The sequence below is a fragment of the Hordeum vulgare genome, chromosome 4H (genome assembly GCF_904849725.1).
Source record: "Hordeum vulgare subsp. vulgare chromosome 4H, MorexV3_pseudomolecules_assembly, whole genome shotgun sequence".
Taxonomy (NCBI): Eukaryota; Viridiplantae; Streptophyta; class Magnoliopsida; order Poales; family Poaceae; genus Hordeum; species Hordeum vulgare.
This window is the reverse complement of record NC_058521.1, coordinates 64748102-64772129: the sequence shown is the minus strand read 5'-3', so window position 1 is coordinate 64772129 and position 24028 is coordinate 64748102. Positions and strand designations below refer to the sequence as shown.

At 40.6% G+C, this 24028-nt stretch overlaps 1 pseudogene; it reads right to left on the bottom strand.

Moving 5' to 3' along the window:
• Window positions 1–13461, bottom strand: part of LOC123450271 — a 118156-nt pseudogene extending 104695 nt beyond the window's left edge.
• Window positions 13462–24028: the final 10567 nt, after the last annotated feature.

Here is a 24028-nt window from a genome sequence, read left to right as displayed (position 1 = left end):
TCGTTTGTTCCCCGCTATTAGTGACTTTGGAGTGACTCTTTGTTGCATGTTGAGGGCTAGTTATATGATCCAATTATGTTATCATTGTTGAGAGAACTTCACTAGTGAAAAAGTATGAACCCTAGGCCTTGTTTCCACGCATTGCAATACCGTTCGTGCTCACTTTTACCATTTGTTACCTTGCTGTTTTTGTAATTTCAGATTACAAAAATCTATATCTACCATCCATATTGCACTTGTATCACCATCTCTTCGCCGAACTAGTGCACCTATACAATTTACCATTCTATTAGGTGTGTTGGGGACACAAGGGACTCTTTGTTATTTGGTTGCAGGGTTGCTTGAGGGAGACCATCTTCATCCTACGCCTCCCGTGGATAAATTAACCTTAGGTCACCCACTTGAGGGAAAATTTCTACTGTCCTACAAACCTCTGCACTTGGAGGGCCAACAACGTCTACAAGGATAAGGTTGCGTAGTAGACATCACCGGGTCATAACACATAGTAGGTGACTACAACTTGCAAGATAGGATCTAAAACACACATATATTGGCGACAACATAATAGGTTCAGATCTAAAATCATGGCACTCGGGCCCTAGTGACAAGCATTAAGCATAGCCAAGTAGTACAACATAAATCTAGAACATAGTGGATACTAGGGATCAATCGTCGTCAAAAACTAACTCGATTAAATGATAGATCTCATCCAACTCATCACCGTCCAGCAAGCCTACGATGAGATTACTCACGAACGATGAGAGCATCATGGAATTGTCGATGGAGGAAGGTTGATGATGACGATGGCGACGATTTCCCTTCTCCGGAGCCCCGAACGGGCTCCAGATCTGCCGTCCAGATGAAGAACAGGAGGTGGCGGCGCCTCCGTATCGTAAAACGCGATGAAACCTTCTCTCTGATTTTTTTTCCGGGCGAGACGGAAGATATAGAGCTGAGTTTGGGGGCGATGGTGCCACGTGGGCCCCACAAGCCCTCACTACGCGGCCTAGGGGGGTGGTCGCGGCCTGTGGGCTTGTGGCCCACTAGCACGCCCCCTCCGGTGGATCTTTGCGCAGGTATTTTTCTTTTATTCCAGAAAAAATCTCCGTAAATTTTCAGGACATTCCGAGAACTTTTATTTCTGCACAAAAACAACACCATGGCAATTCTGTTGAAAACAGCGTTAGTCCGGATTAGTTCCATTCAAATCATGCAAATTAGAGTCCAAAACAAGGGCAAAAGAGTTCGTAAAAGTAGATACGATGGAGACGTATCAACCCCCCCTCTAGTCGACATAACACACTTTCAGTGCCTCAAAGTGGCACCATGTTCTTCATATAGAGAGTCTCTTGTTTTGCCACTTCCATGTTCTAGTGAGAATTTTTTATTATAGAACTTGGCTTGTATATGTCGTTGATGGGCTTCCTCAAATGCCCGAGGTCTTCATGAGCAAGCAAGTTAGATGCACACCAACTTAGCTTAAGTTGAGCTTTCATACACTTATATCTCTAGTCCTTGCATTCACATCTATTGATGGGCATCTCCATAGCCCGTTGATACGTCTAGTTGATGCGTGACTCTCTTCTCCACTTTAACCCCTTTGGAACCTACCACCATATTCTATTCCACCTTTATGATATATCCATGGTTCGCGCTCATATATTGGTCAAGTAATAAAAATCTCAAGCACGTTAAAAGTACGATCAAATTGCCTGACTTGGCACTATGGTGCTTAACATGTGTATTTATGTAGAGAGGATGGAGCCATGCTATACTTATATGATAAAATGAATAGGGGATGAACATTCTTTAAGGATCGTATGTTTTTAAAATTGATGATTATGCTAGTTATTTTTGTTAGCATTGCTACATTGATTTTTTGTTAATTCATCGTTTCTCAATGATCAAACCTGTAATAGATTACATGTTGGGTAGCATGTCACATCAAAAATTCTGTTTTTGTCATTTACCTACTCGAGGACAAGCAAGAATTAAGCTTGGGGATGCTGATACGTCTCCAACGTATGTATAATTTTTTATTGTTCCATGCTATTATATTATCATTCTAGGATACTTTTTGGTAGTTTATTTACCAATTAATATTATTTTTGAGCACTAACCTATTGACCCAGTGCCTACTGTGAGTTGCTATTTTCTGCATGTTTTTGGCTTTTCAGGTTTACACTACCAAATGAAGTCCAATTGCAATTAAACCTTTTCGTGATTTTTTCTGGATCAAAAGAACACGTGGAAGCTTCGGGAGGCACGAGACAACAGGGTGCGACCAAGGCGGTAGGGCATGTCCTGTTGCCTCATGCTCCCCTCGGCTGCCTCCTGGAATACCTCTTCATCCTATAAATTCACAAATATGCCAAAAACCGTAGAGAGCCATCCTAAACACAATTTTCAGCAATGCAAGTCTCTATTCCATCGTGTGCACATTTGCAACCCTTTTTCGGGGCCCTACCGAAGGGGGCCAGATCACGGAGGACCTCTACATCATCCTTGCTGCTCCCATGGTGATGTGTGAGTAGTTCACCACAGACCTACAGGTTCGTAGTTAGTACCTTGATGGCTATCTCTCTCTATTGATCTTCAATACAATGATCATCACATCTTCTCTTTGTTCTATCCGATGTAATTCTTTTGTGGGACTCGTTTGTTGGGATCCAATGAATTATTATGTTCAGATTATTCATGATAAATATTTGAGTCTTCTTCGAATTCTAAATATGGTTCTTATGTGCATGATTATTATAGCTTCGTAAATCTCTCTGATCTATTTATTTGCTTTGGCCAAGTAGATTGATCTTTCTTAAGTGAGAGGGGTGCGTTGTAGTGGGTTCAATCTAACAAATTTATATATCCGAGTGACAGCAAGGGGACAAGATACGTCCTTGTATTGTTGTCATTAAGGATAAAACGATGGGGTGAGTTCATCATGTCAATGTTTTCCAAGTATTACTGTGTTTTACTTAATACGCTAGATGCATGCTAGATTGCGGTCGATGGGTGGAGTAATAGTAATAGGTGCAGGCAGGAGTCGGCCTATTTGCTTATTGCCGGGAATATCACATAACTATGCACTTTTCTATCAATTTCCCAACAATAATTTCTTTACCCACCATATGCTTATTTTCATGAGAGATGCCACTATGGAAAACTATGGCCCCCGGGTCTATTCAGTTATAAGTTACAAATCTACAATTCCTTGATGCATTTATTTAATTTTCATTTTGCAACTTCCAACCACACTACTTACTTGCTTTCAAATAACGAGACAAGGGGATTGACAACCCTCTTGCCTACGATGGGTGCAATTGTTTGCTTCTCTTATGTGAAGTCGCTGAAGATGGGGGTTGGTTGTTACTCCTATTAACTCGATAAACCTTGGTTCTCTACTGAGGGAAATACTTACCTACATTGTACTGCATCATCCGTTCCTCTTCACAGAAAATCCAATGCAAATCACAAGCATCAAAATACCGCGGCCTTGTGCCTTTATAAACATGCATGCATCCCTGCTAAAAGGCATACACTTCTACACTATTTTCCACATCTTCCATCTTGGATCAAATCAAGCACTAGTTCTTTTTTTGTGGGTAATCCCTAGGTCTTTTAGAGTATCTACGACCAGGATTCTAAAATGCCTTCTATACGTCTGAATGGATGACTCGATTTAGTGTTCGGTTATAGAATCATGACTCGGTCAGTCCCCTCAAACTGACCCTATTTGTATCGGCCGACTAATAACTCTTATATCAAGCCCATATACATGGAAAATATAGTGAGGTCGAGATGTGTCTGCCATGTCGGACCACACAAATTGGACCACCCTAAAACGGCTTGTTCTTTCCCCTTTGGGCGCCGTATATGGCTTATTGTTTTGCCCGATTTAGTTTGTATCCGTGTGAACATTGAGACATAATAAAGGTTTTTACAGACCCTGAAAAATGGATTTGTGCTTCTTCCTTCCCATCAAGTATTTTGCAGAAACAACCATTGTAGTTTCGATTAATGAACCCACATACCTATTTTAAAACAATTTTTTGTTTTCTTAGGAAGCCCCGTGTAGTTACCTTAATCAATCCGTGGTCCGTATCAATTTTTTTTTAAATATCCATATTTTCTGAATTCTAATCCAAATTTAACATTTTATATTTGCAATTTTATTAAAAAATGTGAAGAATGTGAATATGATGTTATTTTGCCTGTTAAATTTTTTGAAATACTATTAGGATGCAATCTTAATCAATTGTGCATGATTTGTCTTTCTTTCGTGTCGGTGCTGAGCTGGATTGGAATTGAACACCTAAACAAAATCAGATTGGAGATGCATGCACGCCTCACCAGAATCTCATAGATTTTTTTTCATCTTATGCTAAGATAGAGAGAGAGAGATTCCTTAGGATTAACCACATTCAAATGCATTGTGATTGCATGAGCACTAAGGCCACTGTCGGCGAGGGTGGGAAGACGACAAGAGGCGACACACATGGGATGTCATGTGATGAAATAAAGGATGTGAACCTATGAGGACCTTGAGTCATGGTTATTGAGTTTGGGATGTGTGGTATTTTTTTCTCATGTTACAACGCACAAGCTCCTTTGCTAGTTTCACCAAATTGACAAAATCCACCAAATCGATCGCCCTCCTGCCACGTTTGTTCTTCATTTCCCCATGTGTGAGCCATCGACGTACTCCGTCCTCACTATCGCGCGCGTCCGCTGTCGTAGATATCATTGTCGAGTACCTGCCCCCACAGCGATCATGGATGACGCCTCGACGGAGTAGAACATATTTTGTACCTAGATCTGCCACTTATGCACATGAAGAGTACCTTAGTATATGAGATAAATCTATGCTTCACACTTGTTGCATAGATAATATGAGCAGTGATGACTCTCGAAACCAAGAGAACAATTTACTACTCAAGCATCCCCCATACTAACTTAGTACCTTTTTAATTCATGTTTTACCTTTCCGTTTGTTGTCTAGATAAATCCATTTAATTCCATTTTCCTAGCACATTATATAGTAAGTTATTTCCAAACTCTGGTTTGGGTGTGTATGGCGTCACTGCCAACGTAGTTATGTGGTTAGTATTGCTTTACTTTTGGCTCTATGTGGATTTGATACTTTACTTATCATGCAAGTGCTACAACAGCATGTGCTCTTGCAGGATATCAAGACGGCGGGTTGGACTACGGTGCGCGAGCGTTTGCTTGATTCCTGTCGGTCGGCTGAGCACGAGCATAAGTCGTTTGATGCGAGTGTCAGCCAACACATGGGGAGGTTACACGTGCCAACTTCCAACGCCGATGGGTCCAGGGAGTAATGGTGGCTCCCCATCGTCTTCAGACATGGTGGAGTCCCTCAAGCTAGTTCACACCAAGGATGTCGGGCAGCCACCCTGTGTCGTGGTGTTCATGCAGGAGGATTCGTGTTGGTGTGGACTGGAAGTGGATAGATCCACGTCACGGCATGGGTGGTCCCCAATGGTCGGGGCGATTGTCTAAGGTGGGACATCTCACCCATTCACTAGCGCCATTACGGCGTGGCATGGAGTACATGCTAGCACGACTAATAGAAGATCATCAAGATGGTGAGTGGAGCACCAGTTCAATTTTGGGGATGAATACTCTTGTTCTTGTCTTTCTAAGTAGGACTCAACAGTGACGAACTTACGTCGTTACCTTGATGAATTGGCGGCTCTCATTGATTGGTCTCAGCAATCTCAATGAAAGTCCTTGTCCGAGTCATCTTTGGCCTCGGGTGATGGAAGTGGTGCGAGGTCGATGAAAGTCCTTGTTGTTGCACAACAACTTCACGTAGTCGTAGTTGTTAATTTCATACCTAAACAGTCCTTGTTGTTTTGCATCAATTTTAATAAATATGACTGTATGCATCCACTGGCGTAGTCAAGCCCCACACAATTAAGGCGTTGGCCTGGGCAGTGATAATTAAATTATTTCTTAACTGTAATCATATTTACATTATTTGGCACTATTGAGAACTATAGCACCACACTTGGCCCGGGCGTGACTTCTGGTTGGCTACCCAACAGTATCACAATGATGCAAAGACAGAAGGCTTTAACCTCATTTTCAAAACAAAACTTCTAAAATGTTTTAAAAATTTCAGGAGAAATAGAGGAAGACGAGAGAGCTAGCAGTTCAAACAGCTGAAAGAAAGGAGAGCTCTTTGGTTGGGAAGATGAAAAACGTGATAGTTTGACCTGTTCTTTTTTTGCTAATATAGTATTTGCATTCCTGAAGCAATTTTGAGAAAAATGACACTTTGGGATGTCAGTGAGCACTTTATTTTGAATGGTTCTAATATTATATTTTGAATTTCAATAAAATTGTAAAACAATTTGTACATGGTACTATGTGTGTGTAATACACGCATGGTTTGATGATGAAATAAGTTGGGGTGTGAGCTACACAAAAAGGATAAATGCTTGGATTACATCATCAAAATTATGATTTCAAAATAATGATTTTTTTATGTAGCTCACATGTTTGTTTATTTCATCATCAAACTTTACATATGTGTAGTATAGTTCCATATTACCAATTACTAGTATTTTTTGAAACTTTTAAAATATGATTTTTGAACTGCGTACTAAAATAAAGTGCTCGCGGGCACCCTGTTCGCGGAAGGACCTACTACCTAACGTGGAACATGTACCGTCCAGTTATGCTTTTTAAAAGTTGTAAACTCTGTTTAAAAGCATTTTCCTTAGTGAACATGTGCACTTGTTATTGTCTAAACACGGCATTATTGGAATCCCTGCTATCCTAAAAAGACTCCGCGACTTTCTGATCGAGGAATTGGATACTGTGCTTTCGGAAAGATATGACATAGACTGGCACATGTTCAGGCCCCTCCTGACCGTCCAATATAAGGTCCCAGTGGCTGAGATCTGGAAGACAAATACTGTAACTACATTATTTCTTAAAGCATGGCAAAAAAATATACCACATTCTCCAAATAATGGCAAAAAACTATACTAAGTTCTCCAATGCTTATTTCTTAAAACAAGCTGGGGTGCACGTTCATAGTCCACAACCCTAAATTGTGTGGTGCAATCATGTGTGGCCATAAGAGCAACTCTAGCAGACCTTGCATTCGTCGGGCCCGCAAAACGTGTTTGCAGTTCGCATAAAAACGTCTACGCAGGCCAGCGCGCACGGACGCGGATGCAGACCCCGCATAACGGACCCGTAAAAGAGCATATTCGCCGAATATGTTTTGGTGGGCGAAAGCGCGGGCTTAAATGTCCCCCCACCAACCGCTTTCGTACATATGCATGGCACCGCATCGGCGAGGTGGAAACCCGCGAATACGCGGGTTGGGGCCGAGATTTTGCCGTGTCCCGCAAAAAAAATTGCGGGTCGGAGCGGGATGAGGGGTCTGATCGTGCAGGTTTTTCCGCCCCGACCCGCATTTTGACAGTTATTTGCCGGGTCGGGACGGGATGCGGGGTGTGCTAGAGTTGCTCTAAGCTGGGGCCCACTGGGCGACAACCCAACCGTCCACAATCGCCACCACACGAACTTTACTCCTCTTTCTCCTTTCCCCACCGTGCAATCTTCCCCAGATCTTTCCTCCAAATCATGTGATGGGCATCTTCAATAGCATACATACCCATATTTTGAGTACCTTTTTTTAGCGGTAAATTCATTATGAGTAGAGTAGAGAGAAGATATGGGTAGCTGAAAGAAATCCAGTTTTAAAATATAATCATGTTCGAATACCTATATTTCAGTTTGTACTTTTAGCACACATATTGGTGCATATGCAATGCCCTAAGTTTTTGTTTAGGCAAACTCCTGACACTCTTTATTATGCCTTGGCACTAGTAGAAAAAGGGGCTTCCATCCCAGCTCAATTTACACATTAGTCCCGGTTTCATTACGAACCGGGACTAATGTTAGCATTAGTCCCGGTTCGAACGGCAAGGGCGCCGGTCGGTCATTAGTCCCGGTTCAAAAGGGACCTTTAGTCCCGGTTCATGTCTCGAACCGGGACTAAAGGGTTTGGAGGCTTTAGTCCTGGTTCGTGTCTTGAACCGGGACTAAAGGGTAGACCTTTAGTCCCGGTTCGAGACACGAACCGGGACTAAAGGGTTTTTAAATTTTATTTCTGTTTGTAGTTTCTGTTTTAAATTGCTTATATCTTTTAGGATATTTAATTTTTTTGAGTGATTCTTTTTGCATTAGATTCAAAATTTTGTCTAGTTTGTGTTTGTGCAATTAGTTTTTAAATTTGAATGGTTTAAATTTGAATTTGTTCAAATTTGCTTCAAACCCAAATTGTGAATAACTTGAGTTTACAAATAGTTTTTAATTTAATTCTTTTTTCTCCTAGTCATCTGTTAGATTGTTATCACAGTAAGATTTATTTGGTTATTTTTAGAATAATTTAAATTTGGATTTTAATTAAAACAATATTGTTTTTCTTATATAGTTGTTTCAGTCATTTAATTGTTGTTTTTTATTATTTTTATTTAGTACTTTCTATAGATTTTAACATGTTATAGTATGGTGCATATTGAATGCATAAAAAGTCTGGAATTAAAATCATTTTAATAAAATGCCTTTGTGGCAGATGGGTTTTCGTTTGAAACCTTGATACTTCGAAGGATGATCCAGTTTGTACACGAAGTGCATCCAGTTTTTATCGTAACTCTCTCAACTTTTTAGCACATGCCTTGTGGGTGAAACTATGATACCATGACAACTTTCAACCTTTTCAGAGTTCATTTGTAGTGCTTTTCAATTTCAGGGTCAATTAGCTCAAAAAGGTAAGTAAATGCATGAAAAATACAAAATGAAGTCAGAAAATATTGAAAATTTATGATGTGGCTTTAAATGGTGTATTTTAAACACACAAAAAGTATGGAGTTCAAATAAGTTCAAAAAAATGAAATCCCTTTTGCAATAGATGAGTTTTCGTTCGAAACCCTGATACTTCGAAAGAGATTGTTCATTTTGTGCAAGAAATGCATCCAGTTTTTGACGTAACCCTCTCAACTTTTTAGCATATGCTATGTGGGAGAAATGATGATACGATGTCAAGTTTCAACCTTTTCAGAGTTCATTTGTCGGGCTTTTCAATTTCAAGGTCATTTAGGTCAAAAAATCATTAAATGCATGAAAAATAGCAAATGAAGTTATAAAGGGTCGAAATTTAGGATGTGGTTTTTAATGGTTTATATTGAATGCACAAAATGCAGAAAATGTGTGAAGTTGAAATAAGTAAAAAAATAAAATATCTTTCTAGCAGATGGGTTTTCGTCCGAAACCGTGATACTTCGAAGGAGATGGTCCAGTTTGTACACGAAATGCATCCAGTTTTTGTCGTAACCGTCTCAACTTTTTAGCACAAGCTATGTGGATGAAATGATGATACCATGCCAAGTTTCAACATTTTCAGAGTTCATTATAGTTTTTTTCAATTTCAGGGTCATTTAGCTCAACATAGCAAATAAAGTTAGAAAGGGTTAACTCTAGCTTGGTTAACCTTAGTTGTGATTCTGGCGGGGACGGTGCTAGCAAATGTAGTCGACGGGTATGATTGGACTCTTGGCCAAAGGGGGATTCTGAAATTTTCAAACTCTACCCTCCCTGGACCGTCTTTTTTAGTTTTGTAGAAAATAAACAAAAATGCTAAAATCTTTAAAAAATAAAATCCTTTGAGATGTAGTTAGGTTTTAGTGCCTAGTTGGTATACAAATTTTGAGATATGAATTTTGACCGTTTTTTCAAAAAAGGGAAAAATGTAAAACGGCCATAACTTTTGCATACGACGTCAAAAAAAAGTTTAATATATCAAAACAAACTAGAGGAAATTGGGAATCGATTTCACCGGGGCTTGCCCGATGAAGTTTTCTCAGATGCTCAAAATTCCAAATGTAAAAAAAGTTATGGCAAAAAGAAGTTTTTTCCACAAAAATAAGAAAAAATAATTTTATTTAAAATCTTTAGGTTGTTTTCATTGAAATTCACTATTATTATTACTTATTTTGTTTATTTTTATAATTGTTTGAATTCAAAAAATTAAATCATGTGACATGACATCAAACCCTAGGTTGTTTAGGATTGATAGCTTACTATTGTCAGGAGAACAACAAGTGCAGATTTGGCAACTAGGGGTGATAGAACCAGGAAGTTAAGCGTGCTCGGGCTGAAGCAGTGAAAGGATGGGTGACCGGCCGAGAAGTTATACAATTTGAAATGAGTAATCTACGCTAGAGCAGTGAGGATGGGTGATTAGAGATTAAATTGTCAAATAAATCAAAGATTTAAAAATTGAAATAAAACATAAAAAAATCAAAGAATATTCAAAAATAAAATTTGAAAAATAAATAAATAAGGTACCTTTTTAGGTCAAACAAACAAAATAAACAGACGGATCCTTTAGTACCGGTCCGTGTTAAGACCAGTGACTAAAGGGCCTGCCCCTGTGGGCGCTCCAAGACGCTCACGTGGAGCACCTTTGGTCCCGGCTTGAAACAGGACCGGGACTAAAGGTTAGGCCTTTAGTCCCGCCTCTTTGGTTCCAGTTGATGAACCTGGACTAAAGCCCCTTACGGGCCGGGACTATAGGCCCTGTCCCCACTAGTGTGGACGAAAGAAAAACCGTTGGGCCGATCTAACCAAACATAGCATACACCTACTAGAGATAATGCATGCTTCATGAGTTTGTAAGCCTTGATATTCAAAGTCCTAAATTCATGAATAATACTACATGTGATGAAAGTAGATTTCCCGTGCATGATTTCATGCAAGATAGCTCCATAGGGCGGTGCACTCTTCTGCTTGACATCATCAATGATGACCTTGCAATCCGAAAGAAAGATTCAAGTAAGTCATATTCTACTTCCGAGCTCAAATGCTCCTTCATAAACAGTAAAATTAAAAAGTAGTAAAATAACGCAAAACATTTTAAACTTTTTTTTGTGGTAAACGTTGACAAATGTTTTACATGCGTATCAAAATTCAGCACGAAATAACATTCCTAGAAGTCGCAACGAAAAAAAATCAACAGTCCAAAATGTATCCAAAACTAGCATATTTGGAGCAGCGATTTTGTTTTTTCACCACGACTTCCAGAAATGCTATTTGGAGCTGAAATTTTGTAAGCGTGTAAAACTTTTGTTAAAGTTTACCAATAAAAAATTCAATTTATTTTAAATATTATTATTATCTTTTTTGATTTTACTATTTATGAGGAAGCATATGAGCTCGCAAGAAAATCTCCATGTCCGACTCCAGGTCCCAACTGGAAGCTCTTCACTAAACGTGCCTATATTGACCGGCTCAAAATATCTAGCAAAGGAAATGGAGTATTTAATGTGTACAGTTTTGCATATAACCGATAATACTGGCTCTGACCTAAAAAAGATCAAATCCGTACAATCGTCGGATTTTTACAGTTTACCTCAGTTTAAGATATCTGTTAGGGCATCTTCAATGATCGTATGATCATCGTTGGTAAAATTGTCACGTAGATAATTTTAATGACATGACGTATAATAAAAGAAGAAAGAGAATGACATCGTATGAACTAAGCAACAGTTAACGCACAAGCTCTGAGGCTATCATGATTATTTCTTCAATATTTAATGAACCCACTTAGTTATTTTATATACGATTAACATACACTACATTGAAAAGCTTGTATGATGTGTTGTTGGTTGTTGATCTGGACACTTATACCAAAGATTAAACATACGGACTGTTTGAGATGGTTTTACAGATGCTCTTAGCGCTGCAATGCCTCACCTGTAATCGATCACAGCTTGCAAAACAGCCGCACTTCCGCACAACGCATACGCGCTGCACGCACCCTTAAAAAAATACATATACGCTGCACTCGCAAAGGAGCACATGCACACCTGGTTATTTTTTCTTTTTGTTTCTATTTTTTGTTTTTTTTCCTTTAGTTGTATATATTCTCTAAAAATAGTGTTTTATTTTTATGTCTTATTCGTTTTGAAAAAAATAAACTAAAAGAGGGAAAAGAAACATTTCAAAGGTATTGCCACACTGTTCATCGCATATTAGAAACAATTTTGATCGTGTATTTGAAAAAAAAGTTTCTTTTGTATTTAAATAATCACTGAATATTCAAAACATGTCTGCCACATATTCAGAAAGAAGATGTTTGTTGCATATTTGAAATTTGTTCGTAGCGTATTTAGAAAATGTTCATCAGCTATTCAAAAAATATTCACAAATTTTTAAAAAGACTGCATGTATTTAAAAGATGTTCACCGTGTATTGGAAAAATATCCAGCGTGTATGTGAAAAACTTCATTGCATACTGAAAAAAAAGTCTGTCATGTATTTGGAAAATGTTCGACACACACACACATATATATAGGTAAATTGTTTGGGGCACCTAGGTGTCTGGGCACCTTGTTCTGATCTAACCCGTTAATGCATTTGGTTGCAGGCAGTTTTTATAATTGTTGATTTGTTTCCTTATAAATTTGCATGCAAGACTGTCCTTATATAATGTTAAGTATTTGTAATTGTATGAAAGATAACATCAAACATGCGTAATTTAAAGACAATTCCCACGCATGCAAAGCTGAAATATGTCTCATGCACATGTACATATTGGTAGGTATTATACCTACTAAAAATATGTACGTGTTGATGATATACCAATGAAAATATACGCAAATCCGAGGTATTATACCTAAGAAAAACATACACGTACCATGTAAATTATAGATAATGAAAATATACATATAATTGGATATTATATATAACTAAAACTTGAGAGTATTAAATATATAAGTTCATAAGCACGATATTTGTAGATAAAATGTTTGGGACACCTAGGTGCCTGGGCACCTAACATTTGATAGTTTGCATGTCAATTCATTGCCATTTATTTAGTGACATTGGCCATATATCTAACCCCTGATGGGGAACTATCCAGTGCACGTGTTCTGAAGCTTTGTGAATTTTTGTGGAGATGGAAAGCTAAAGTTGGATTGTAAAAATATATAAATCATGTTGAACGAGCTGGTATTTTGGTCACTCAACGTTAGCCCCTTTTGAACTTGATGGAATTACTATTGGTGTGACGGTGGGCTATGGGAGGATTCAAGTATAAGAGCATCTCTAGCACACTGCGTAAGCGTCCGACCCGTAAAAATTTTCTAGAGCGCGGCAAAAGTTCGCCCTTAATCTTTAAATTCACGGGGTGATAGGCCGATCCGAGCTCGCCCCCTATCCACAGCCAGATTTGGCGCGAGGAAAATTTCCACGCGGCCGTTCCTGCTCCCCCCTTCTCGGCAGCTATTACCCAGCCACCACGCGCTCCGGACCATCTTCCCCGCCATTCTTTGCTGCCATGGAAGCCTCCCAACCGCACCCGCCAACATGGAGGTCGCGCACGCGTAATCCCCTCCAGCGGATCTCGTCACCGGTCATGTCGTCCCACCGTCGCCCAAGGCACAAACGCCCGTGCCCGCAAGCGGCAGAGCAACGTTGTCATGCACGGCAGCAATCCGGCTGGCCCCGCCGTAAAGGCACGCGCGCCGGGCGCCGCCGCCGCTGCGCGTTCTACCCCTCCACCGGCGGAGAAGATGAGCAAGGTTTCGGGCGTGAAGCGGAAGAAGGTTCCTACGAAAAGGTCGGCGCCTTCGTCCACTCCCCCCGCCCCAAGTTATGTTTGAAAGTCTGTTATTTTGACTAGAGGGGAGCGAATAGGCGATTTTTAGAATTTCATCACTGAGGAAATTCCTTGTGAGGAAAGTCCTCAGTTATGAACTTAGAGCAGCGGAAATAGTAAAGGATCAGGAGTGCAAAAATGACTACAGCAAAGTACTCGATGAAATTTAACAGATTCGGTTTGCACAGTTCGCAAGTACAGAGTAAGCAGGTGGAGATTAACTCAAATGAAGAATTTGAGGATGAGGAAATTCAGAGAAAGTCTTCAGACAAATTCTTCAAACATCACAGATGAAAGTCTTTAACATACAATCGAGGAAATGAAAGAGTTGAAAAATATAACCCGTAGCTCAATGAAGACAGTTGTTGATGACCCAGTTCCAATTGTTGTGACAGTTATACGTCTGGTTCGGAGCACCTTGGTATTAAAACCAAAAGGACACACAATCCCGGGACACACAGTCCCTACCGTATTCTCCTTGAGCTAAGGACACACAGTCCTCACCCGACACTCGTGGTAAGTCTTCAGGGCAGACTTCCAAACCCTCACAAACTCGGTCACCCAGCGATCCACAATTGACTGTTGGATGCTCTAGACCATGACGCCTAACCGTCTGGAGGATGCACAGTCCTCAAAGGTAAAAAGCATCGGCTCCACACAGGAACAAGTTCTTCAATGATGCTCAATCACTTGGGTTTTGGTTTGGGTTTGGTGTTTGGGGTATTTCCTCCGTTAATGATTTTCTCTCAAAGACACTAGGAATTTGGGTTGTTCTAAATGAAAAATGTCAGTTTCTCTCGGAGAAGCCGACCAGCTAGTGGTTGTGGGGGCGGCTATTTATAGCCTGGGAGCATACCGACATGATTTCACATAAATGCCCTTAAATAGTATGACCGTTGGGTGGACAAGATCAGTGAGGTGGCGCGTGGCGCGGCAACGGTCGGAACTTTCAACTGTGAAAGTCCTCGTGTCTCTCATACTCCTCAGTTTGAGGTTTTGGTAGATTTAGGCTTGGGTTGAGCATCATGAGGAAAATCATTCTGTAGTTTTACCTCAACCTCCTTTAACAGTACGGTGTTCCTATGACTCAGGTATGAAGAAAATGAAACAGAAAATAGTAAATCTTCACGCTTCAAAATCTTCAGAGTGTTTTCTTTAGGACACACCGAATTTCTCATCTTCAATATCTTCATGAGGAATATCAATTTCTTCGCAATCTCTTCACGATTAAAGTCTTCAAGGAAGGACCAAAGTCTTCACCCGAAGACATACATTTTTAGGGGTCGATATTCATCGGATAAGTCAAACTTCTCAGCGACTTATAGAGCATGTGTACACTCACAAACATATCAGTCTCTTAACCTATAAGTCTTCAAACCACCAAAATCACTAAGGGGCACTGGATGCCCTTACAATCTCCCCCTTTTTGGTGGTTGATGACAATTAGGTTAAGTTTTCAACGGGGATAATAATATGGAATGTAAGTACAGGGTTTGAGGAATTTGAAATCAAGATACACAGAAACTCCCCCTGAAGATGTGCATATTTTGAGGAATCTGCTTTGAACAACAAATGCACATTGATGATTTATATCATGGAGATCTCCCCTTGTATTTTACAATTAATGCATGCATTTGACATATAGTATGAGGAATTAGATATGCATGATGAAAAATGGTGTTTGACGAATTTCAGCATGCGTGCATTAATAAACTTTGAGGAATAAGCATGCGAGGAAAAATATTCAAAAGAGTCAGAACACCATCGGTCTTAAGTTACAACTCATTACATCAAAAACTTCACAAGAACTAAGAGTTTGTAACTTAATAAAGTTTATAAGCCCATAAAGTATCTCGCTTGAAGACTAACTCTCATATTTCTCCCCATTTGTCATCAAGTGACGAAAAGGGACAAAACTGAGGACTAACGCCTTTGAAGAAATTCAATTCTTTGTTGATGTAGATGCGTAAGCATCCTTGGAGACACGCTTCTTTCTTGGACCAGTTGCAGTGTCCTCTGGTTCTTCATCTGATTCTGCATTGCGAAATGAAGAAAAAGATCTGTCCTCCAAGTCAGGAACAGGAATTGGCTTGAATTTATTCTTTGGAGGCCACGACCAGTCAAAGTCTTGAGTAAATTCCATTTCCTCAAGTTCCTCAGGAGTCTTCAAGTGAGCCAAAGTATCCCAAATGCGATCAAAAACCTCATGAAGATAATAGTGATTTTTCTTCACTGCATTTTGAGTCTCATTGAGGGTTTTCACAATGGCACCAAACTGGCGTTTCACCCACTTGTGATTGCGATCGACTTTCTGGTGAAGACTGAGGAGAAGTTCTCTATTAGTCATCACCCGAGGAGCAGTTGGACTTGGAGGTTCTTGAGTAGGAGTATCATCATATGAAGAATATGAATCAGCCTTGCGAAATTGGCCGTCTAGGGGCCGATTTCCTTCATCAATCACGGACTTGCCTTTGCCTTCAACAGGTTCAAAAGATTGCTTGATGACTTTGATAGGCGGCAGATATTCGAGGTGATTCCGAAAGTCAGCTTGATAATTGATGCCCGATCTGTTCCTGATGAACCTGATAATCCACGATGCATAAATCTTCCGCTCATATGGTGTTCATCAAAGAATGCTTCCTTCTGAAACTATGGCCTCTTGGAGAAAGGTTGATTAGGATTTGGCTGAAGATTGTGCTGCTGTGCATCTTGAGGAGTTGTGGCCACTGATACGTCTCCAACTTATCTATAATTTTTGATGGTTCCATGCTATTATCTTGTCAAACTTTGGATGTTTTGTATGCCTTTTATATTTTTTTTGGGACTAACTTATTAACTCAGTGCCAAGTGTTAGTTCCTGTTTTTTCCGTGTTTTTTACCCTTTTCAGAGGAGGATTTTAAACGGTGTCCAAACGGAATAAAACTTCCGGAAAAAAAATCCAGAACAGAAGATACGCACGAGACTTGAGGAGAAGGGACAATGCTACTATCTTTTCCACACTTGTGCTTGATAAACCATGTTCTTCATGATTGAGAGCCTCTTGTTTTGTCACCACCATATACTAGTGGGAATCTTCATTATATAACTTGGCTTGTATATTCCAATGATGGGCTTCCTCAAAATTGCCCTAGGTCTTCGTGAGCAAGCAAGTTGGATGCACACCCACTAGTTCTCCTTTTGAGCTTTCACATACTTATAGCTCTAGTGCATCCTTTGTATGGCAATCCCTACTCATTCACATTGATATCTATTAATGGGCATCTCCATAGCCATTTGATACGCCGAGTCAATGTGACCATCTCCTCCTTTTTTGTCCCACAACCACCACCACACTCTATTCCACCATAGTGCTATATCCATGGCTCATGCTCATGTATTGTGTGAGATTTGAAAAAGGTTTGAGAAAGTAAGAGTGCGGAAACAATTACTTGGCCAATACCGGGGTTGTGCATGATTTAAATTAGTTGTGTGGGGATGATGGAGCATAGCCAGACTATATGATTTTGTAGGGATAACTTTCTTTGGCCTTGTTATTTCGAAAGTTCATGATCAACTTGCTAGTTTGCTTGAAGTATTATTGTTTTCATTTCAATAGCAAACTATAGTTTTGAATCTTACGGATCTGAACATTCATGTCACATGAAAGAAGTTACAAAGGACAACTATGCTAGGTAGCATTCCACATCAAAAATTATGTCTTTACCACTTCCCTACTCGAGGACGAGTAGGAGTTAAGCTTGGGGATGCTTGATGCGTCTCCAACGTATTTATAACTTTTTATGGTTCCAAGCTATTATCGTGTCAAACTTTGGATGTTTTGTATGTCTTTTATATCTTTTTTGGGACTAACTTATTAACTCAGTACCAAGTTTCAGTTCCTGTTTTTTCCGTGTTTTTGACCCTTTTGAGAGGAGGATTTTAAACGGTGTCCAAACGGAATAAAACTTTCTAAAAGATTTTTTCCGGAACAAAAGATATGCACGAGACTTGAGAACCAAGGCAGGGGACCCCACAAGCCCCCTAGGCGCGGACAGGGGGGGCCGCGCCTAGTAGGCTTGTGGGCCCCGTGTGGCTCGTCTGCCCTACCTCTTCCGCCTATAAATTCTGGAAAAATCCAAAACTGTGCGAGAGATCCACGAAAATACTTTTCCGCCGTCGTAAGCTTCTGTCTCCGCAACATCCCATCTGGGGCACGTTCTCGTGCCCTACCGAAGGGGGGATTCGGATAAGGAGGGTTTCTTCATCAACACCATGACCTCTCCGATGATGCGTGAGTAGTTCACCATAGACCTTCGGGTCCATAGCTAGTAGATGGATGGCTTCTTCTCTCTATTGGATCTTCAATACAAAGTTCTCCATGATCTTCATGGAGATCTATCCGATGTAATCTTCTTTTGCGGTGTGTTTGTCGAGATCCGATGAATTGTGGATTTATGACCAGATTATCTATGAATCTTATTTGAGTTTCTTCTGATCTCTTATATGCATGATTTCATATCCTTGTAATTCTCTTCGAGTTGTGGGTTTTGTTTGGCCAACTTGATCTATGATTCTTGCAATTGGAGAAGTGCTTGGTTTTGGGTTCATACCGTGCGGTGACCTCTCCCAGTGACAAATGGGGCAGCGAGACACGCATCGTGTTGTTGCCATCAAGGGTAAAAAGATGGGGTTTTCATCATTGGTTTGAGTTTATCCTCTACATCATGTCATCTTGATTAAGGTGATACTCTGTTCGTCATGAACTCAATACACTAGATGCATGCTAGATAGCGGTCGATGTGTGGAGTAATAGTAGTAGATGCAGAAAGTATCGGTCTACTTGTCTCGGACGTGATGCCTATATGTATGATCATTGCCTTAGATATCGTCATGACTTTGCGCGGTTCTATCAATTTCTTGACAGTAATTTATTCACCCACCGTGTTATTTGCTATTTTGAGAGAAGCCTCTAGTGAACACTATGGCCCCTGGGTCTACTTCACATCATATTTTCAGCCTTACACTTTTACTCCGTTGCACTTTCCGTCTTCAGATCTCACTTCGCAATCAATCTTGAAGGGATTGACAACCCCTTTATAGCGTTGGGTGCAAGCTCGTTTGTGTTTGCGCAGGTACTCTGGACTTGGCGCGATTCTCCTACTGGATTGATACCTTGATTCTCAAACTAAGGGAAATACTTATTGCTCCTGTGCTGCATCACCCTTTCCTCTTCAAGGGAAAAACCAACGCAAGCTCAAGAGGCAGCAGCCACCACAATGGAAGTTTCAAGATTCACCACAACAACTGCAGTTTCAGCATTTGGGGCACAAGCATTTTCTTAAGTTTGCGCATTTTATTCAACTTGAAGATTTTCTTCAGCTTGAGGAAGTAGTTGCAGTTTTTGATGCTGCATTTTCTTTAGCTGATGCAGTTGATTCGCGGTCTTGTGCTGATTCCTCATGTATGCTCTTTTCATCAAAGCCAGTTAGAATCTCAGTGTCATCCGGAGTTTGAGGAATTTAGGCTATTCTTGGTGAGTAAGGGTGAGCTTGTTCCCAGAACTCATCATGGATCATAGGTGTGCTGCATCCAATTTCTTCATCACCCTCCTTTTCTTCAGTTGTCATTGTAGGTGTGGTGGTTTGAGGAATATCATCAATTTGAATTTCCTCATCCATCGGTGCGGATGCACGAGAGCGAGTGTCTTCCATTTCTTCATCCTCTTCGGGAATGACGTATTCCTCACTGAATGGAACCATCATATACGATGGTGCTACATTTAGAGGAGTAGCATCCAACGGGGCTGATGAAGATTCTAAAGGCATAATCTTCAGACGTTTTGCTTCTAAGGATTCTGAAGCCATTGAAGCTTTTCTATTTTTAGCTTCTTTTTCAGCCGCTTTGGTTTTCTTCATGTCTGCTTCAGATGAAGTTACTTTATTCACCTTTGAGGATTTAGGTGAAGGAGCAATTTCATCAGGCACTGTTTTATTAGAGTCAGGCGTGGCAGATTCTTCAGCTGGAATATTTTCAGGAATTTCTTCAGCAGCTGGTTCTTCATTTTCATCTTCCTCACACAATTCAACAGTGTATGTTGGTTGAGGGTTTGTCTGCCGCTTTGGAGCGGCCATTCTGCTATTGTATTCATCAATTGCAGCAGTTGCAGCTTTGACGAATTGCACTTTGACCCCCTTACGATCAGCGTGAAGACTTGTATACTTGTCCGTGAGGGTTTTGAGTTCATAATGAGTTGAAATGAGTTTTTCAGGCGACATGTTGAGGAGATTCTGCATCAGAAATTTCTCCTTTTTAAGTTTAGCAGCCATGGCTTGTTTGGCTTGTTGTTCCTTCCATTTGGCTTCATTGATGAAAGTGGCAACCATGTGGCTTACACCAGGAGGAAGCTTCAAATCATCAATCGGAGTGTTTGGATCTTCATACCCGAGATCTATGAATTATAGCAATACCTTCGGAACCATTGCAAGAGGAATGGAACTGCCAGTGGCTTGTGCAACTCTTTCTTGTTTGTTTTTTACAATGGCTTGAAGTGCTTCATCATCAAATTCTTCACTTCCTTCTGATGTAGAAGGAACGTTGACAATTTTGCTTGGACTTGGTCTGCTACCTGTACCAGCATTCATCTTAGTCTTCAACACACTTGGTGAAGATTTTTGAAGCACAGCCAGTAGCAGATGGCACAAAGGAACTAGGGTGTTCAGATTCAATCTTACTGAGCTGCTTTTGCGGAGGGGGTGAAGACTTTGCTGCAGTTGAAGATTTTGCAGTCGTCGTAACTTTCTGAGGAAACTTCTCTTTTAACGATGTTTTTGAGGCTTTTGGTTTCTTCGGCAGAGCCTTCTTCTGAGGAATTTCAGTGGCAGAGGCCTCAGCAGCTGAAGAAGTGGCAGTGATGGTGCAGCAGTATAGTCCTCATTGAATTTCGTCACAGCGGCTTTAGCCTTTTCCTGCAATTTAGACAAGTATTTGTCTTTTTCATCAGGGTAATCCTCAATAGTGGCTACACTTGAGGGAGGCTTGAGGGCAAACTTCTTGGCATATTTTGGAGTCACATATCTCTACTCTTTCCACTCTTTTGCCCACCTGCGTTCTATCTTTTGAAGCCTCATATTGCGCTTCACCATGGTCCCTTTACCATGAATTTCCTCATCAGGTGTACAATAGTCAGCATAGATTTCTTCAGGGATCTCAAAGGCAGTATTCCGTTCCAGCTTCTTGCCACCTTTCTATTTCCGATCTTCTTCCATTTTCTTCAGCAGAGGTTTTTACTGAGGAATTTGAATTCTTGTTGATTCTGGAGACACACGTAAGGTTTCTTCTAAAATGATGCAAATGAGTTAAGTTCATGAGAACCTAGTGATTCATCAGCTGACATTTTGTACATGTGAAAAGAGTATAGGTGCAAAGAATTTGGAAAGGTCATACGCGTTCTCAAATTTGAGGAAACTCGAAATTTTCAAATGTTGAGCAATTTGACTAGTCAGTTGAGGAATTTGACTAAGCATTGTGATCTTGGGTTCCAGAGTTGTGCAGATTCAAAAATTTACATCTCATGAAGAATTTTAGTGACTTAGTGAAATTCATCAAGTGTTCTAGACATGAGTGTGCACAGCTGAGGGAATTTCTGTGGAAAAACAGATTCTGCGAACCTAAAGAGAATTAAGAAATCAACATGGGAAGTAAAATAGGATTTTATTTACCCTGTGCGAAGAACACGATGAACTGGAGCAGTAAAAAGAAATTCTTCGGTTCAGATCTTCAGTGCCCTAACTTGGCGATTGAAGACAGCTACGACGGCGGCGAAGGAAGATATTCCGCCGTTGGCGTGAGTTCGGCAACGGCGAGGGCGAGGCAGTGAATCTTTTCCTCACTGGCGACGAAGATGCTAGCGGTGGCGCTAGGGTTTGAGCTCGACTGAAGAAGACGAGAGGGAGATAAGAGTTTTGACTGAGGGGGGTAAGGGGGCTAGTTATAGCTCAGGTGAAAATGGTCCGAGCCAAAACTTTCGGACTGAACTGTTCTTGCCTCCTCGTCTCCGCGTGACACGTGATGCCCACGATCGAAGCGGTGGAGATCGTTGTTATCCGAACATGAGTAGTGGGTTCGGTTACTATAGTAACGTAAAAAAAATTGAATTTTGAGGATTTCATTGCAAAGTCCTCAGCTGACAAGGACTCAATGAGGATTTTGAACAAGTGTCAAATAGAACGCATATAAATAATTGAGAATAGACTCGGTTGAGCTTAGCATAGAGGGGAGTCGGGTCCGATCACATTCACTTAGAGGAAATATCAAATTGAAGACTGAGCGATAAGTGAATGTTGTTGAGGACATTGAAAGCTCATTATATTCAAATGAATATTATCAACAAGTTTCGAAGATTTTGAAAATTTGGAGGACTTAAAAAAAATTACGAGTTTTTGAAAAAGTCTCAAATTGAAGAATTTCAACTTTGAAGAATAATCAGCTTGAAGAATTTCAAAGTTGGGTGGTGGCGTGACCCACCATATAAGAATGATGATTTCAGGCGCCGCGTACAATTGTTGTATGGCCCTGAGAACCAAATTCTTCATTGATTTCTTCACACTTACAGTGATTTTCTTCATTGGTTGAAGAAAATCGGTAGTTTGTGTGTTGCACATCTAAGTCATCAATTTTTTGTAAGTGTTAGGATGTGTGCATGTTTATAAGACATTCGAAGATTCTAGGATATTTAGCTCACACCGCAACTTGCAAAACCTTCTCTCATCCAAGGGTTTTGTGAAAATATTTGCTAGTTGATCATCAGTCTTCACATGGTCGATGATGATATTGCCCTTGAGGACATGGGCACGAAGAAAATGATGACGAATCTGGATGTGCTTGGTCTTCGAGTGTTGTACTAGGTTGTAAGCGATCTTGATTGAACTCTCATTGTCGCAGTAGAGGGGCACATTCTTCATGTTGATACCGTAGTCTTTGAGGGTTTGCTTCATCCATAGCAGTTGAGCACAGCAAGATCCAGCAGCAATGTACTCAGCTTCGGCAGTGGAGAGTGATACACAGTTCTGCTTCTTTGAGGACCAGCAGACTAATGACCTTCCGAGGAAATGGCATGTGCCAGATGTTGACTTGCGATCCACACGGTCACCAGCATAATCAGAATCAGAGTATCCAACGAGGTGAAGATTTGAGCCCTTGGGATATGATACGTCTCCAACGTATCTATAATTTTTGATGGTTCCATGCTATTATCTTGTCAACTTTGGATGTTTCGTATGCATGAATATGCTATTTTATATCCTTTTGGGGACTAACCTATTAACTTAGTGCCAAATGCCAGTTTCTGTTTTTTCCGTGTTTTTGACCTTTTTCAGAGAAGAATATTAAACGGAATCCAAACAGAATAAAACCCGTGGAATGATCTTTTTCGATAACAAAAGTGAGATAAAATCATAGCATTGAGATAAGAGTTTTTCTCATCCTCTAAAGATATACTTTGAGAATCCTTTGGAGGAGAAAAACCCATATCTACAATTCGCTCTAAATTTGGGTCCATGACCCTAAAGTGATTAAGCATGCGAATTACCCAAACATCAAAATTTGTGCCATCGAAACTAAGAGTGTCAGTGAATCCTAAACCCCTAGTCGACATCCTTACTCTCTAGGTGGTTAAACCTGATAAAGAGAGACCTAGCTCTGATACCAATTGAAAAGGACGTGGATGTCGCCTAGAGGAGGGGGTGAATAGGTGCTTTAAAACAGTTAAGGTTTAGGCTTGAACAAATGCGGAATAAAACTAACGTTTAATATGTCAAGCACAAAACCTACAAACAACTAGGCTCACCTATGTGCACCAACAACTTGTGCTAAGCAAGATAAACAACTAAGTGATAGCAAGATATATTACAATAAACAATATGTCTATCACAAAGTAACGTGCATAAGTAAAGGGTTCGGGTAAGAGATAACCGAGGCACGGGGAGACGATGATGTATCCCGAAGTTCACACCCTTGCGGATGCTAATCTCCGTTAGAGCGGTGTGGAGGCACAATGCTCCCCAAGATGCCACTAAGGCCACCGTAATCTCCTCACGCCCTCGCACAATGCAAGATGCCGTGATTCCACTAAGGGACCCTTGAGGGCGGTCACCGAACCCGTACAAATGGCAACCCTTGGGGGCGGTCACCGAACCCGTACACGTGGCAACCCTTGGGGGCGGTTACCGGTACCCGTACAAATTGCTCGGGGCAATCTCCACAACCTAATTGGAGACCCCGACGCTTCCCGGAGCTTCACACCACAATGATTGAGCTCCGAGACACCACCAAGCTTCTAGGACGCCAAA